The sequence below is a fragment of the Tachypleus tridentatus genome, chromosome 10, assembly GCF_004210375.1.
Source record: "Tachypleus tridentatus isolate NWPU-2018 chromosome 10, ASM421037v1, whole genome shotgun sequence".
Classification (NCBI taxonomy): domain Eukaryota; kingdom Metazoa; phylum Arthropoda; class Merostomata; order Xiphosura; family Limulidae; genus Tachypleus; species Tachypleus tridentatus.
This window is the reverse complement of record NC_134834.1, coordinates 86,055,977-86,075,405: the sequence shown is the minus strand read 5'-3', so window position 1 is coordinate 86,075,405 and position 19,429 is coordinate 86,055,977. Positions and strand designations below refer to the sequence as shown.

The window sequence follows — 19,429 nt, the reverse complement described above, 5'->3', positions numbered from 1 at the left end:
AGGTCTTGGCTGCATTATAACAATATACTACACTGTATTCACAACAAAACTTAAAACATCAATTATATTTTTGAATGTCGTGTCATTTTTCAATATACACACGTGCAGCTATTGTTATTAGTCATAACTGAATTTTTTTTTCAGTGAGATACAATTCACATGTTGATAGTACTTAGAGACGTGCCTTTAAATTCATAATTATTTGTTCACCATTTACCAGAATGAAGACAGTGATGACTGGCCAGTATGTTGGCTTTGTTCGAGTTTCAATCAATGTCCTGAAAGCTTTTGTATCAATTAGGAACTTCATCTATTGCTTATATATTTTTATTGGATGTAAAATGATATAACTTATCCTTGAAACAGCAAAACCGATTACCAAATCTTTTGTTAAAAGCTACTTCTTGCAATCTACAAGTCAGTTGCCAGGCCCAACTTAGGTTCTATTAATTTTTTAGTCAAGGTGGCATCAACCACACCTTGTCAGTGACTTTTGTGCATTTGTTTGGCAGTCTGTTTAAGTAAATTGTTTACTATATCTTGCAAGATACAGGAAGTTCACCACAAAGTGATATATCAGTGCTAACAACCAAAACATATGCTTTAATTTTCCATTTCAGAAAATGTCTGAGTTGCAGCAACATTGGCATTTGTTGTGAAACAAACAATACAGGAGGATCTGAGAAACTCTGCCCTAGTGGGCTATGTCAAGACTTCAATCTAGCTATCTTACCTCAACAAACCTCGAACTTCTTGCAACATAGATATTTTAAAAGAGCAGCTTGAATGTGTTACAATCATCATTATGGTCTTGTTCGTTTCGTGAGTTGTTTAAACATTGAGTATATTGCCTCCACAGTTACTGCCTCTGTTGGTGTGAAAAACATTTCTAACACTCAGTTGATGTTATGCTCACTTGCTTGGTATTCCTGCAATAAAATTGTGATCTGTCGACGTTATTACAAAATACTTTCCTCTATAGGCAGTGTAGAGTGTCTCTATAAGTGGACTAGATGTTTGAGGGATCCCTTCTTAATTCTTGAACTCCACCAACTAGATGATTTAGCACTCAATTGAGTCAAAACATTTTAATTACAAAGCTTCTTCCTTTTAAGTGCTCATTCAGGTCTTGTGCCAGATCATTCAAACTCACCATCTTGTTTTGCGCCATCTGTTCTGAAGTCAATAACATGCCAGAGTTTTCTTTAGTTGCATTTTTGAACATAGGGGAGAAGTCTACTTAACCTCATTCACGGGAACCTTTCTGCCATAGATATTAGCCAACACCATAATGAGATGTCTTAAATATAAGGAATACAGTGTACAAGGTATACACAGGGATACCTGTGTTTGAACCGATGTCAAACCCCTCATTTGGTTCCAAAGACAGTGTATACATGCGTTCTGCATGACTCCAGGTTTCCTCATGACTCATGGTAACACTGAAAGCATGCTTACCATCACTTGAAATGTCATAGTGCAATGTCTTTCCATGCTCGTAAAATTACTCAAACTGGTGAATGTCGTCCTCTTATAGCATTTCCAGTCTCATTTGACTCGTCTAGGATGGCATGAACTAGAGATGGATCTGAACTGTTCAGGTCAGCGAATGTGTGAGTGTTATATAGCCACCACCTCATTCAGTCTCATATTTACCAAACTGCAAGTCAGTGTGATAATCCTAAGTCACTAAGACCTCCTGTGTACCAGCATCAGTCATTAGTGGTAGAAACCAGTCAACAACACTATAGAATCCAGGCTGTTACAGTTCCCCTTCCTGGATCTTCAGCTGGAGCAAGATTGTATTCATGAGCCCTCACAGCATTGGTGAAAGTCTGACATCCAAAATAATACGTTTTTTCCGACTTTACTGTGTTGAAGAAAGCAGGAGAATAGACATTATATGTGTTTTAGTTTTAGAAAGTGTAAAATAATCTTTATCTACAGTTTTGGCCTAAATGTTTGCATATTTTTTGTAATATATAAGACCGTTATTATTAAGATGAAACACAAATATACTTAGTGTTTTCAAGCTAAGAAGTGCATGTTATATTAAACATTTATATCTGTAATTTGCATAATTAAACAAAATTCTATGGACGTCATGAACGATTCATTAGGACAGTAAACAATTTTATGAAATACCTGTAGAAAGATGTGCAATTTAGCCTTTTACTTATCGTAACAAGTACTTATCTAAATTTATGTAATTACAAAAATTACATAAAATTATTATAAGTAGTGTATATAACCTTATACCAACTCATATTATATATATCGATCATTCACTAGTTGGTTAGTCTTCCTCTACTTTAATAACCTCCGAAACGATGTGACATGCTTCCAAAAAGATTATTGAAGTATACTGTTATTTCAAGTTTTTATAGAAAATGTTGCAACTTAGCTATAATTGCTGGTTTAGGGTTGTGGTTAGAAATCTTCCAGCTTAGTTTTGGAATAGCTCTCAATGGGAGTACAATATGAATACTTTGTTAGCCATTGCAATTTTTAACATCCTTTTGATCGAAATAATCCTGTACAGAAAACGCGCTATGAGCACTAACACTATCATCCTGGAACATAAAATTGTTTCTAAATCTTTCTCGAGCATATGGCAGACATATCATCTCCATATTACGCCTGTAGAAAGAGCCATTGACGTTTTCCTAATGGATACGAAGAGCAATTTTTCCACCAAGATAAATAACTGCCTAAACATGTACTGCACCACATCCTTTGTGTTTCCTATTGAAAAGACAGTCTTCTTTCATCTGTTCTCCACGCAAACAACGAATACGAATCCTACTATCAGCTTTAACAAGTAGGAAACAGGATTCAGCTGAAAAGATGACATATTTCCAGTGTTCTAACTGTAAAGGCATGCTGTCTTGCTGAAGTAACACAGTGACGAGCAGTAAATGGTAGTTAATATCGGCTTACATATAATCTCTCTTGCAAAACAGTCTTATTTGGTTAGTTTCCTATTGCTGTTTTTCTGGGTACCATGGAATAAATTTGTTTATGCCATTCCTGTCGTAAGATGTCTCAAAACTTTTATTGACCTTGAAGCGGTAACCAGAAAGAAAAAGAAACGATTATCTTGAGCAATAATTCTTCGGCATCTACAGTAGAACGTTCTGTAAAAACGTGTTACTTCACCAAGACAGCATGCCTTTACAGTTAGAACACTGGAAATATGTCATCTTTTCTGCTGAATCCTGTTTCCTACTTGTTAAAGCTGATAGTAGAATTCGTATTCGTCGTTTGCGTGGAGAACAGATGAGAGAAGACTGTCTTTTCAATAGTAAACTCAAAGGATGTGGTGTTGTACATGCTTAGGCAGCTATTCATCTTGGTGGAAAAATTACTCTTCGATCTATTAGGAAAACGTCAATGGCGCTTCCTAGAGGCGCAATATCTGTCCAAAAACCATATGAAACCGACGAACAATTTGATATTCTATAACTTCTGGTATGTAACTGCGCATGACTATATACCAAGTACAGAGAAAGTTTTTGGAAAAAAAAACGTTGATATGTTTTGAAGAAGGTTATACCAAAAGTGCAGTGTTTCATACGAAACAGGTGTGTATGTGTGTTTTGTGGAACAAATACCCAAAGCAGCTCATACAGACTAGAACAACAACTCCTACATATTTGTCCTATTATATGCTACCTTCTCTGTTACTTGTCAGGCAGCTACTTAATATCCACTCTACTCTTGTGAACAATAACGTCAATATAGTACAGCAACGAAAGCACAGCAATATATACTTGGTACTATAATATCAGCTAACAGTGTTGTTGTTAGCATATGATCTCAAGGTATTACCTAACCTGCCAGTGGAAAATAAAATCACTATTCACCTTGTAGTAATATTGACCGCGAGTAAGTTCATGTAAAAACTACATGCACGTGTATGTGCGAAATTTTTGAAAACTCTTTGTGAACATGGATTATTTACGTTACCAATTAAAGGAGATGAGTAAATACTAAATATATTTTTCATACCACATTTATGTTGTTCCCGACTGAATAACACAAACCATTTGTGACGTTGCTGTTTCTTTGTTTAGAGCTTACTTATTTTATTTGTTGCTAAGCGCAATCTTACACGATAGTATATTTGTTCTGTACCCACCTCGCATTTCGAAACTTGAATTTTAGTCACCAGAAGGCGTTTAGGGAAAGCAATAATAATTTAGAAAAAGGGAGTAGTTCTGGATTATTCAAAAGCTGCTAAAAGAAACCCTATATTTGTGTAGTTGGTGGTGTAGAAAATATTGATAAAAGCAGACCAGTTTTGATATATGAAATATAGTAACCAGACCAGTTAAAAATGTAATATATTATACAAGCCACAACATAGGTTTACATAAAGACTGTCGACTGAATTAACAGAACAACACTAAAATACAGGAACATTTACGATTTTCATGACCACGACCCAAAAAGAAATGAGTGTGGTATATCTGAATCTCGAAATATATGCTCGTTCATTACTTAATGGCTTTAGTACTAAGTGACATCAGTACTAGCTTCAGCTAGCCGTTACTACCGTTTATTGAGCCACAGCAGACTACTCTATCATAATTCAAGTGTAAGTGTAATATAAAACATATACATCTTAGCACATCTCATGACGTGTTATATGTTGATTAAAATATTTGTTGATAAATAGACACGTAGCATGGCCTGGTTATTATGGAACTCGAATTGCATTCTTCACACTGTGGGATCGAACCACGTCTCCGAACATGTTCAGTCTTTCAGACATGTGGAAGTTATAACGTGACGATGAATCTCACAATTCGTTGGTAACGTGTAGTCCAAAAGTTGGTGTTAACTCCCTGCCTTTCTTCAAACCTGCCACCCCAGTAGCTTTGCACAAAATTCAACAAACGAATAAGCAAAATCTTAAACTATTTTTCAAAACTGAAATAATTGAAAATACGAAGCACTGAGACATGTGAAACTGAAAATATTGGACTAGTGTGTGAGTAACAGTGTTTTGCTAGAAGAAATGATTATGCAATGATTTCTTTTGTAGGAGATTTCTGTAGTCATATAACCTTACTTGTTTATTTTAATACATTAAATGAAATTTTATTAACAAGACAGAATTTGAACACGCAGTTATTTTGTTTACCAACGGTGACTGAGTTCTTATCATTGGAAGATGTGTGTGTTTTCTTATAGCAAAGTCACATCAGACTATCTGCTGAGCCCACCGAGGGGAATCGAACCCCTGATTTTAGCGTTGTAAATCCGGAAACATACCGCTGTACTAGGGATGGACTCATTGGAAGACGAATATACTTCACTGAAATAATAAATAGATTAACTTTAATAAGCAAATTTTTTTTAACGAACTTACTGGTACAATTGGATAGGCAACTAAACATTTCTCACTTCTAATTTGTGAAAGAAAGAATAAGTCCTATAGAAATCGTCAAATTATTTCATAAATCGTATACTGTAATTACGAAATAAAAAGGAACCAATCGAAATTGTCTTTACATCAATTATATTGTATTTCAAATTCTAAAATATAGTACAGAAAGTAAAAAAATTAAATTAGTAACATGCCACTAGATGGCGGAATGAAAGGATTAGAATTTTTGCTTGCTTTGAATTTCGCGCAAAGCTACACGAGCGCTTTTTGCGCTAACCGTTCCTAATTTAGCAGTGTGAGACTAAAAGGAAGGTAGATAGTCATCACCACCCATCGCCAACTCGTGGGCTACTCTTTTATCACCGTATAGTGGGATTGACTGTTACATAACGTCACACGATGAAAAGGCGAACACGTGTGACGATGATTCGAACCTACGACCTTCAAAGTATGAGACGAGTGCTTTAACCACGTGACCATTCCTTACCTGGTTAAACTACGATGAAATATTTGAAGAAAGCAATTTGTCTACCTATTAAATTATGCTTTGAGTGGAAACCAAAAACAATCATATATAAAGTTCCTTAAAAATTCACTTCAACAGCTGTTTCCGTCAAATATTTAGCTAGCACTTACAACTATCAAAACCTTATGTAAAACACTAATAAATAACTTAATGTTATTGTATTGTTTGTGGCAAAATTTAACAAGCTTAGACAAGGGACGAAGATTGCGTATTATACAAACAAAATGTTTTCGTTGGACTATACCTATAGCAACAGCTTTCGTCAAGTGTTATCTTAGGAAGTGGTTATTTCACTTAATGGAAGAGTCCTAGGGTGGAAAAGACCTTGATCCATTGCCATTATGGTGTGTATTTCAACTCTTTACTTAATTAACACTGAAGGCGTTCGCTCAACTCTTGTCCAATCACAGAGAAGTAGTGTGACATCATTCTTTCCCGCCCTTCCCCTTCGTATAAAATGTTCTGGGGAAAATGACATATAATGGTCCAGGAAAACGGAGGAGAAAGCTTACCAATGTAGTAAGAGAAACGTGTGAGTTACAAGTTGACATTCAGTGTACGGAAACTGATGTGTACAATATCGCGCATGTATTAAGAAGACATTGATTTACCGCAGCAGGCAAGATTTTTTACTCTAAGGGAAGGAACAACAATCCTTTCACAGGTAGGTCCGTCGATTTATGACCATCACTGAAAAGAAATGAGTATGGTATACCCGAATCTTGAAAACTAAGCTCATTCGTTAGTTAGTGGTTGTTGTTAGCATTTTATAAAACGCTTTGCTAGAACATTAAGTTCAAGCGTGTCGTGCTCTAAGATATTTCAGTTAATCATGATAAGATAACAAGTTGTTAGCAAATGAAGTTCAAGTATGTTCGAATCTGGGTGATTTCATTTCTTTTTTATGAGGAACATTTTATAGATTTTAAAGTACGAGAAAATCAAGTTCAGGGCAATTCGATTACCAGTAAATTTATGATCTCGCTGTGAACAACATTCTTTTAGGAAATCGAGATATATATAATCTTCTGTTCTAAGCATCTTCAGTTAATAACAAATCGCTTTCAGTAAATGTATTGCTAGTATGTTTGACTCTGTGCACTTTCGCTAACTTGTTATGTGTTTTATTTTATGAGTTTAAAATACAAGCACTTCAAGTTCAAGTATGTTCGATTCTAAAAGCTTTACCTATTTATTATAAGTAACATTATATAGTTTTAAAGTATAGATAATTCAAGTACTTTCAATTCTGAGGGGGTTCACGTCTTTGTCTATATTACATTTTCCTAGGAAATCATCTCAAAAATATGTTCGATTCTAAACGGTTTCTTTGTTCTTAAGTGGATTCTACTAGTAAATTAAGTTCAAGTATGTTCGATTCTGAATGTTTCACTTTTGTTATATACTACATTTTTCTAGGACATCTTCTTAAAAATATATTCGATCTGAGACGGTTTCACTTTGTTGTTACTTACATTCTGCAAGTATATTAAACTCAATTATATTCGATTCTGTACGCTTCACTTCTTCGTTATGTATTACATTTTGCTAGGAAATCGTGTTAACGTATGTTTGATTCTGTACGGTTTCATATTATTATCATGTATTACGTTTCACTAACAAATCACGTTCACGTCTGATTACGACTATTTTCACTTCCTCGTTATGAGTATATGAGTTATACGTACTTTTACTCTAGACTCTGGAGAAATATTCTGCCTACAGTTTTAAGCAGTACACAAACACACGTGATGTTAGCTATCGAATCTCAGTAATTACTGTGGAGCATATTTTATTACATTCATAAAGTGTAAAACTATATACCTTTTACTAAACGGAATCAATCTTATTTATGTTAACACAATAGCTCTAAGCCTTAGCAGTAATGATTAAATACCATAAATAGTTCGGATTTTCACATTAGACAATATACTCTATTCATTTGTATGTTACTTCTATTATTTGAACATGAAAGGTAGAATATAGTCCTGATAAAGTTGGTAAGTGTATTTTTTGTCACAATGTTCAACACTTTAACTTGCATAATGATAAATTATTTTAACATATAACAAACTTCCGTCCCGTATTCGGATTTCTAGGCTTTAGAAGTTATCCGATATAAACTTTTGATAATGGATTGGAGATAAAATCTGACAAAACACAGTGAATCCGTGTTGTTCTAGACTCGGGTCGGATTAAACGCTTAATATATTTTCGGAGATTTATTGACAGAAATTGTACGAATTATTAAAATATTTTCATGGATAGTGAACTACAAAGTATTTGAGGAGCCGTCTTAATATTCTCACAGGAAGAATATTTATTCCCACACCCTAAACTAAGGAATCGTTGTGAATTCTGTAAACTTCTCTATACAGCTGGTGGTTTAAAATTATTTGCTACATCTTTTAAAATTCTGATTCTCAGAATATAGCTCATCATTAGTGCATCTTGCTATCTATAAGATCAGTATCAAAAGTTTAAAAAACCTTCATCAAGTTGCCAATTGTTTTTAAAAACATTTTAGTTTTCTTTGTAGTAAAAATAGTTTCTTTTACCGCCAAACGTTTACATTTGCAGCCGAAATCGTAAATAATATTTAAAAAGAATTAGTCATTACAGTTTCTCTTGTGAAATACTTAAATTAAGTATACACACATTACATATCTATGCGTCATGATAGCGTGAAGCACGAACTCTATCTAATTCCGTGACATCAGATCATCCACTAATGAAGTGTTACTGTAACAAAAATTAACAGTTTGACTTATAAACCATATAATCTTAGCTAAGGATCTGGTTAAGGGAACGCTATGCCTTATAGTAATTAAACACTATGTAACCAATATATATAAAACACTACATAATCTTAGCTAAGGATCTGTTTAAGGGAACGCTATACCTTATATAAATTAACCACTATATATAAAACACTACATAATTTTAGCTAAGGATCTGTTTAAAGGAACGTTATAACTTATTGTAATTAAAGAGTACATAACCACTATATATAAAACACTATATAATCTTAGCTAAGGACTTGTTTAAAGGAACGTTATACCTTATAGTAATTAAACACTATATAACCACTATATATAAAACTCTATATAATCTTTGTTAAGGACTTGTTTAAGGGAACGCTATAAGTTATAGTAATTAAATGTTTAAATTTATCCTGCATTTTTTAGGAGAGTACTCGACATTTTGTCTGTAGGTGTCGTCGTGTCTCCATAGAATCCACTGACATACGCGCAAATTGACATAGATGTATAAGGGTTTATTGAAACAAAGTACCTACATTTAGGTTGTCTAAAGTTTAATACTGAGTACCAGGATCAAGGGAGTTGGATATATTGCTTCCAGGATTTACTACACGGGATTACTTAAAATATCACATAAACAATAACTCTAAACTATGTATAAAAAATGACTTTGCGTATTTATTTCCTGTGAAGTCTTACTGGTGACTTATGGCTATTAAGCGTTCACACCTTTCTCTAAAATTCAGAACGCAGAAGTAAGCCAATTATATATATATATATATAATATTGAAAGTCACTGGAAATACATTCACTAAAGCGTTTATAATATTTCTAATACAAGTTGCTCTTCCTGATTGCTAAAAGCTAACGCAGAGGATTCTTTAATTGTTTTCGATCATAGTTTTAGATGGAAAAAAAAACTTTATTTTTCCTATTGAAATTTTAGTTTCGGATGGAAAAAAATTGTTTATTTTTCCTACTGAAACTTTATTTTTGGATGGAACAACACTGTTTATTCTTCTTCTTGAAACTCTAGTTTCAGATGGAACAGATTGTCAATTTTTCCTTTTGAAACTTTTGTTTCGGATGGAACAAATTGCCTATTTTTCTCTTGAAACTCTAGTTTCGGATGGAACAGACTGTTTATTTTTCCTCTTGAAACTCCAGTTTCGGATGGAACAGACTGTTTATTTTTCCTCTTGAAACTCCAGTTTCGGATGGAACAGACTATCTATTTTTCCTCTTAAAACTTTAGTTTCGGATTGAATAGACTGTATTTTTTCTCTTGAAATTCTAGTTTCCGATGGAACAGACTTTTTTTTCCTGTTGAAACTCCAGGTTTCAAACTTTACAATTTCACATTTTGTTACAATTTGTAAGAAAAACGCATGTTGTAGAGTATTCTTGTTCAACTAAATTGGAACCAACTGCAGTTCCAACTGTAGCTAGTTGTTATCACGAATTAACAGTAAGATATGCTGAAAACTTTCAAACATTTAATCCAGTGTTTATTGTATGGCATATTTATAAGTCGGTATGGTTTGTATCTTTCATCAAAAATGAAATGTTGTTTGTTTCTTTTTTTGAAATTAAAAATACTTTAAGTTGTTTTTTTTTTTTCTCGAAATTATGCTCTTTCTCAATTGTCTATTTCCTATAGGCCTAATGTTTATGATGTCTGAGTGCAGACCGCTGTGCTGAACTTTCAGCTATTAGGACTTATAACTTTGTTCACCAACTTCACTTAGTATTCGGTGTAATCTGAGGGTCGCGGATTCGAATCCCTCTCGCATCAAACATGCTCGCCCTTTAAGCCGTGTGGACGTTATAATTTACGATCAATTCCACTATTCGTTGGTAAGAGTAACCCAAGAGTTGTCGGTGAGTGGTGATGACTAGCTGCCTTCCCTCTAGTCTTACACTGCTAAATTAGGGACGGTTAGCGCAGATAGCCCTTGTGTAGCTTTGTGCGAAATTCTTAAACAAACAAAACAAACAGTATACGGTTAAGAGTAGTCACATATGTAATGGGTGCTGTTGGCTAGCTGTCCCTCTTCTGGTTAACAGTTCTGCCCGAAATTTGGGGTCTGTGACGTGGCTGTTTACCCTAGTCGTCACATTAGATCTCGACTTAGCCATTGTCCCACATTGTTTTTGAAATGAATTAATACGGTACTAAAATAAAGATATGCAAAAACTTTTTATTTTAAAAACAAACGAAACACAATTTCTCGCAAACCTTAATAAATGAAACAGAATATAAAAATTAATAGGATATAACGGATACAATATTAAATCAATGCTCTCCTATCTCTCAGTTAATCATTACAAACGGGATAGTTTCAGAGGCTTTGACTATAGACGCTCAAAACTTAATATACATATAATGGAAGCTCTAATATTATTTGTATTTTAAGAACCTTCTAAAGGAAATTAGTTTTAATGATGTCTTACACCGTTAAAACATTTGTTTCCTTTTGCGTAATTGTGCTCAGCTATATTTTTCGTTCCATGTCAAATATTTCAAATGAAATTCTATTAATGAGTATTCGTTACTCCTGATTTAATTTTAAAGCTGAGAAAAGGAATCTTCTGAAGAAATGAATATGGTTTGTTCAATCATAACATTTAGTTTATTCAAACATACATAACAAACTGATAAACAGTGTATTGTTATCAAACCTAGGTTTGGTTTGGTGTGTGTTGAATTTCGCGCAAAGCTACATGAGGACTAACTGCACCAGCCGTCCCTAATTTTGCAGTGTAAGACTAGAGAGAAGGCAGCTAGTCATCACCACCCACCGTCAACTCTTGGGCTACTTTTTTACCAACGAATATTGGGATTGACTGTCATATTATAATACCTCCACGGCTGATAGGGCGAGCATGTTTTGGTGTGACGGGGATTCGAACTCGCGACCCTTATATTACGAGTCGAGTGCCTTAACCACTTGGCCATGCCGGGCCTGGATCGGTCTAGGAAGTCCAAGTAAAATGTTTTATTTGATTTCATTGAAGAATGGAAAGTTGTTAAAATGTGGGATGCTAGTGTTTGAAGAGCTAGCAAATTTAATTTATAAACAGACAATAAGAGAATATTCATATATGTATGAGTATACTATTTCTAGATATATATTCTGTTGTTTTATTTTTCAATCACCCATTTTTGTTGTCGTTTTTTGGTCGAAATGGATTCGGGTAAAAGAATTAGAGACTCTTTAATTTATTTTCCACGACGGTAAACATACATTTCACAAAGAACGCTATACTTTCTGTCCCATTGTCACCTAGAGATTCACGGCTGCATCCCTCAGCCTGCTATCTTGTAGATGTCGAATTCTAGTTTGTAGAGATATTAAAAGCAGGCACGACAATCTCATAGGATACAATGGTCAGTTTTGATATATCTAACTTGTGCACTAACGCACGAACTCTTGACGCATTACATACTTTCTATTATCAGCTGGAAAATGATATAACTCTCAAAGAACGTGCCCCCCTTACCCGACAATATTCGCTCTAACAGAACTTTCTGTATCAAACCAACTTCCTTACAACTAGATAATACAGTGTATTACCAACACCAAAAAGGCCCAGCCATGGGCTCACCAGTTCTCATTAACCTCTTTCCTGAGCATTTCGAGGATAATGCTCTCAAACCAACATCTTCAACACCTAGGATTTAGCTGGGAGATGTTGATGAAAGACTCGTAATGTGACCACACATTTGAACACACAAGACACAGCGATACATTTCACGATTGAAACAGAAAGAAAAAGTTTACAAGATTCTAGCCGTGATTATCACCAGGAACAATAACTCAAATCACAGAAGCTCACAAGAAACCTAAAGATACCTTAAATATAGATAAAACCACCCAAAGACGAGCGTCGTAGACTGCCTCGTTTCCAGAGTGAGCACTGATTATAATATAGGGAATGCTAAGGAGGAAGAAAACACAACATGGCAACATTCCTTTACAATGTAAATTATCACCATTCGATGATAAAGAAATTACAGAAAAAAGCTAAGAGGAGGTAGTAAAGAGTTCTCACATCCAAACAACATAAAACCAGAGCAATATTAATAAACCATAAAACTATATAATTCAATATTTCGCTGACGACTGCAAAGGACTAAAAACCAAAACGTGGGATATAAACTAATTCGTACCTAACAATAAAAACAAATTAGGAAGTAATTAGTAACCAGACTGAGGTCATTGTTTAGGCCATGAACCATAACAATGATATTTCAAGGCGTATTTTCAAAAAAACTAATTAGATAATGAGATTATATAAAATGTGAATAATCTAGTGTTTCCAGAGGAAAATATTTGCGATCTGACCAACATAAAAACGCCAGGATGTGAATCCAGGGATCTATTACTTACTTCTCGTTGTCACAGTGTAAAACTCTGCACTTTGGGCCATTGGTGAGTTATAAGAGTGACAGTCGAATTACAATACTCGATTGGAGTATCTCCAAGTGTTGATGTTGGGTGCTATTGACAAGTTATCTTCCCTGTGGCAGTGTAGCCTAGCGGAAATGTCAGAAACTAACAAGATTTCCTCATATTTCACAGCAGAGACAGAAATTAAATCTCAGAAGTATCAGAACACAATCGAGCTAACCCTAACATGACAAACCACGAAACACATAGACAAATTCCAGATAGATATAAATCATTGGGATATTGTTGACATTTTCCATTCATATTAATTATGCAACCACAAATAACACAAAAGCTGTGAAATAAGCTCCGACTCCTGGAAATAAATTACGAGTAGCTTAAAAACAATATTAATCCATTGACGAGGCGAAACAGAGTTTGCCAATTACGAAAGCATGCATGCTTTTCATGCTGAGTAAAAGAGAAAGATCTGGTTAAAATATTTCTCTATAAATTAAGGGTTACATAAGGTATTCTTATTGAAAAATGTTAAACTTCTCCGACTGATAGTGTAATAAGGAAATTCAGATGATGATGGAAAGCTAAGAAGACAGGGTAGCTGCAGAGCTTGAAGTAAAACAAAAAGCTTTCTGATGAAGCCATGGAAACCGTGTTTGTTGTTATCTAGGGACCATCTGTGCAGTGTCCACTACTGGTATCAAAACCCGTTTTTAAGGATTACAGTGTTTGAGATTTACGGCTAAGCCTCTGAGGGCACCATATGAGTAAATTCTGATGGAAATAAACTGGTGATTCTTGAGGTAGATTATAGGAGATATATAGTTGAAAGGAAAGGAGAAAGGGTATCGAAGATGACAGGAATAGTTGAAATACTGCTCATTAAAGTCCAGTGATGTGAGTATGGCGTATGGATGAACTTTTCTAGACAGTGAAAGTGAACATATGACGACCAAGTGACAAGAGACCAATTGGAAAATCCAAATGATGATTAGAGATAATAGTGACATAGAAGAGAGAGTTTAACGTTCCATACAAAATGAAACAGATTGACAATAAAAAGTCCGTATTGGAAAAAAACAAACTGGAAGACAATTAAATTATACTTAAAAATATTTTTATATACAACATTCTAAATAATAATTCGTTTTTTTCTCTAAGTTATTTAGTTTTGAATGACATTCATATTAAGTTAAATGTGCCTTATTTCCACATTGTTTAGGTTTCTTCTGTGTGTTATTCAACACAAACAAGACGTCATTTCCGTCATAGATTGTTTGCTTTGAATTTCGCGCAATGCTACAATAAGGAATATTCACACTAGCTGTCTATAACCTAGCAGTGATAAACTATAGGGCAAGCAAGTAATCAACACCATCCACCTACTCTTGGGCTACTCATCTACCAGGAGCCTGGCATGGCTTGGTCGTTAGAGTGCTCGATTCGTGATCTGAGGATCGTAAGTTCGAATCTCCGTCACCGAACATGCTTGCATTTTCAGCTATTATAACATGAGGATTAATCACATTAGTCGTTGTTAAAGTAGTAGCCTAAGAGTTGGCGATGAATGACCTTAATTAGTTGATTTCCCTCTAGTCTATCACTGCTAAATTAGGGATACGTAGCGCAGATAGCCCTCGTGCGAAATTCATTAAAAAACCAGTTATGCTCTTATATCACCGAATAATGGGAATAACCGTCATATTATAACACCCTCACTGCTGAAAAAATGAACTTGTTTGGTGACAGGAATTCGAATCCACGACACGTAGGTTGCTAGTCGAACTCCCTAACTACCAAGTTATTTTAGGCTATTCACTGGGATGGAGATTTCTAGTTCATTTGTAAACCTTAAAACAGATAAAAAAACGAGCTTGAATAATACTGTAGAAGAAATGTAAATGTAAATAAAATAACAATATATAAAACGTATTTAAACGATCTCTTAACAACTTATTTTAATCATTTTCTTTTGTAACTTCAATACAAATATAAAATTAATTAACACGTGGATATGCATGCAAATAAGTATCACGCACTAAGTTTACATCCGGCAGTTGACTCAGAGAATAGCGGTTGGTAGGTTAACGCCATACAGTCTAGGTTCAAAAAGCAGGCGTCAAACATTCTTTATCTGTGGGTGTAGAGTGTACAGGTTTTCCTAATCTAACAGACTGCACATTTTACAGGAACATGGTTCGCTATGTAAGCCTAATTTGATGACTATTAGAACATTCGTATTGACTATTGGGTAATTATTTTTCTACACAATTGAACATAATTAAGTTAAGAACTTTTAACTGTATATTCTCAAACATTCTAGAATTTTACTTTTAGTCATGTGTTTAAAATATTATCTTTAGTTACCCATAATAATTTTTTATTATATTATTATTTCTAGGCAGTTCCTTATCACAATTCCCAAAGTTAATAAGACTCTATTTCAATCTTTACTTTTCGGACAGTCGGACAGTTTGGTTATTCAAGTTTAATTAACTGGAAAGTTTGATCACTAATTTAACTTTACAACTAAAGGATGTTGTTCCCATCTTCCCGACGGTTCGGAGTAAACGTGAGGGCTTATAATGCTAAAAGTAGTAGTTCGATCTCTTGGTGGGTTCAGAGCAAGTGGTCTATTGTGTATCTTTGCACTTAAAACGAAAACAAACTAAACTGAATAATTTTAAGTAGATCTGGATTTGCTTGTACGTTTCTCGGAAAAGTGTTCACTACATGCGTACACAGACGCGATGACCTAATATCGTAAAAACGTGTTTTGTTTTAGTTTAAAATCTTTTAATAATGAATAAAATATATTCACTTTACGAAACAAAATTCGTTTATTTTTTGTCACAGAAAATATTGATATCCTGTTTGATTTCATTATGACACTTTTTTTTTATATACATATACACATTTATATACCCACGTGACTCAGTGGTGAATGACAGTGAGGTCTTACAACCGTAGATATCGTGTTTCATTACAACGAAGTCGGTCTATTATGCAGTTGCAGTGTAAAATAAAGTAAGTAGGTGTTTATTTACGCTATCTGCATGTTTGATGCGTGTAAATTATGGGTGTTAATTATTTTTGTAGGTGTTCATCCAATAGGTTTTTATTGTTCTCCTATTCGTCCTCTTGTATTTTAACCTAATTTCATGTTCCCCGCTGGTACAGCGGTAAGTCTATAGATTTACTATGCTAAAATCAGGGATTCGATTCCCTCGGTGAACTCGGCAGATAGCCCGATATTACTTTGGTATAAGAAACACGCATTGTTTAACACTGTTGTTTCATCTTCCTTCCTGTTGCTAATCATTTTAACTCGAGCAATATTTCACATTCTTCCGCCTTATTACACATTCTCTTTTTCCACATCTTCCGCCTTTATTAAGTTAATTTTATTTTTTGCATATCTTTTCTTCCTGCTCCAATCTCATCTTCATATATATATTCACATGTATAATAAAACTGACTGAAATCGTCCAGTTTCCTTCTTACAAAATACTTTCAAAACTTACAAGTGATCTATTAAAATAGTGTATTTTGATCAAACTAGTTATTTTAAAAGTGTAAAAATATTTTTCTCGTTTCTATCATAAAAGTTAAATTTGTGGGTTTTCGCAGTGGGTTTGTATTAACGTTCCCTTAAGAATACATTGTGCTAGTACAATCATATTATATTCAAATAAATAATAATAGTCAGGTTGCCAGTGTATTTCACATTATCTTGCACGTGGTATATATTAATTTACTTTAGTTAAAATATTGATATTTCAACAGTGAATGGAATATTTTAGATATATATTGAATAGATATGAACTGCGGAAATTGCACCACATATAAAGGATTTGAAGGTTGAAGGCACTGTGCTGTTCATTACGATTTACATTAACAGTCACAGAAGAGACTAAATAATTTAGGTATTATTATTTTTTATTATATGTCTGTTTGTTATATACGTATCATAGTGATATTGTCTGAAACATAACAGGTTGATAATGATTTTTATTTAATGTGAGAATAAATCAGTCTAGTAGACTGAAATATTTTTAAAATGCAAATATTTGATTGGTGTATACCTTGAACATGCAAACTACAGCAATATAAGAGTAATTATGTCCGTAATCGTTGCTAATTTCAAATGCAAATATTTGATTGGTGTAGACCCTGTGCATATAAACGACAACACAAGAGTAACTACGTTTATAATAAAGGTTGCAAAATGTGTATAGAACATTCCTCAGACACACAATGCAGGTTAAAACCTAGAAGAAAAAAACGTCTTTATATCATGTAGATTGCGATGTTAAGATACTGAACGACATAAAGTCATTTAATTAGATGAACAATTTTATAATAGTTCAAAAAGAGTCCGGGAAGATACATTTTAGGGCAGTACAGAGGACTAGAATAAAAATATTCATATCAATATACAAGTATACTTTTTAAAATATTTTGTATAATGCTGAATTATAAAACAGCTTAGCATAAAAATTATCCATGGAGAAATTCTAGTCGGAGTTACATTTATGACATGTTTTATATCAGTATTTAATCTCTGTTAAGTAAGCTCTGTTTAAATACAAAGTAACTTGAATTTATCTCATGAAAAAGGGCCCGACATGGCCTGGTCGTTAAGGCACTCGACTCGTAATCTGAGGGTCGCCGGTTCGAATCACCGTCACACCAAACATGTTCGCCCTTTCAGCCGTGGTGGCTTTATAATGTGACGATCAGTCCCACTATTTGTTGGTAAAATGAGTAGCCCAAGAGTTGGCGGTGGGTGGTGATGACTAGCTGCCTTCCCTCTAGTCTTACACTGCTAAATTAGGAACGGCTAGCGCAGATAGCCATCGTGTAGCTTTGCGCGAAATTCAAAACAATCGCACGAAAAATATTAAAACAAAGGCGTCGTAACCGGGGGTACTGCAGTACCTCCAGTTTTATATGTACGACTAAAATAGCAATTATATTTTATATTATCTGCATGTCTCGAAAAGCACCCCATTTTTCAACCCCTTCCGACACCACTGTATAAAACTTATTGAAGATTTTAAAAGAAGCGACTGAATCTTGCATATTGCTAGAATTGTTTTATCGTTAATACATTTTACAGAATTATTTATCACAAGTGGACGTTCAAGGTAGACTAGCATGTTTTTACGTGTCGTATAGCTTAAATCTTTTCACATCTATTCAAATGTCGGCCATCCAATTTTACTTTCAAGCACTTATCGTTTCAATTAGCTAATCCAATCTTCCATTACCATTTTCTTCGCTAGCCTATTTAACGCTTTAGTTTTTAACAGAATGAAATCTTGTTGCTGTTATGGCAACAGATTTAAAATTTTACTTCACGCATTAACAGATTTTGAAGTAGGTTTAATTACCGTGTTGATTGTGTTGTTTTTGTCAGCGATAATTCCTAACATTTTATCATTTTAATCATAACTGAGCATGAAAGAGAAATGCCCTCATGACTCGTACTTATCACACCCCTCGTCCTTAATCAAGACCTCTAGCGGTAGCCCACGCTCTCAGTAAAGGTTAGAATACGCACGCATTATGTATACTAATGCGCCCGCAGATACACACGTCAATCCTAAATTTCAAGAAATGTGATACAACCCACTTTTCTTGTAATTGTTTTCTTATGATAGAAAATAACCAAGTTAAAAAAAAAATTCTGAAGTTAAGAAAACAGAAGAAAACTATGAAAAAATGCTTACTTTGTTTTTATGTTTGGTAGTACTAAAAATGGCACTCGTATACTTATAGTCGTAATATTCTATCTGTTTTTGATTAATAAATTGCAAAGTATTTATAATTTCTATCATTATGTTGGATCACAAGTTTGACATTTGAACTCAAGCTATGGACATCCAGCCAAGACCTTATACTAGACAATGCTAAGCGTGAAGTTGTTTTTTTTTTTTGTATGAAGATGTTATTTAGATGTTTCATCTTCGAAGATATGTTTAACCTTAAATAACAAACTGTTGTAAACTTTTTTTTGTTCTCCACCTCACATTAATAGCTTTACGCTTTGATAGTTTTAACAAGTTTCTGGCAAGTAACAAATGCCAACAAGCTTGTACTAGTATTTCGTTTTGCTATTCAGTTTGTTTGTTTTCGAATTTCGCGCAAAGCTACTCGAGGGCTATCTGCGCTAGCCGTCCCTAATTTAGCAGTGTAAGACTAGAGGGAAGGCAGTTAGTCATCACCACCCACCTCCAACTCTTGGGCTACTCTTTTACCAACGAATAGTGGAATTGATCGAACGTTATAGAGCCCCCGTGGCTGAAAGGACGAGCATGTTTGGTGTGAC

At 34.2% G+C, this 19,429-nt stretch overlaps 1 protein-coding gene across 3 annotated transcripts in view; it reads left to right on the top strand.

Annotated features, from left to right (window-relative positions):
• Nucleotides 1-6,397: 6,397 nt before the first annotated feature.
• Nucleotides 6,398-19,429, top strand: part of LOC143229787 (activating transcription factor 3-like) — a 43,732-nt gene continuing 30,700 nt past the window's right edge. Inside the window, exon 1 of one of the 3 annotated variants that reach the window (XM_076462566.1) lies at nucleotides 6,398-6,585. The gene's annotated coding sequence lies outside the window, so the exon portion shown is untranslated. Of the gene's footprint in view, nucleotides 6,586-15,190; nucleotides 15,347-16,019; nucleotides 16,123-19,429 lie in introns of those variants that run through there. The other 2 variants (XM_076462567.1, XM_076462568.1) reach the window with 2 other exon arrangements.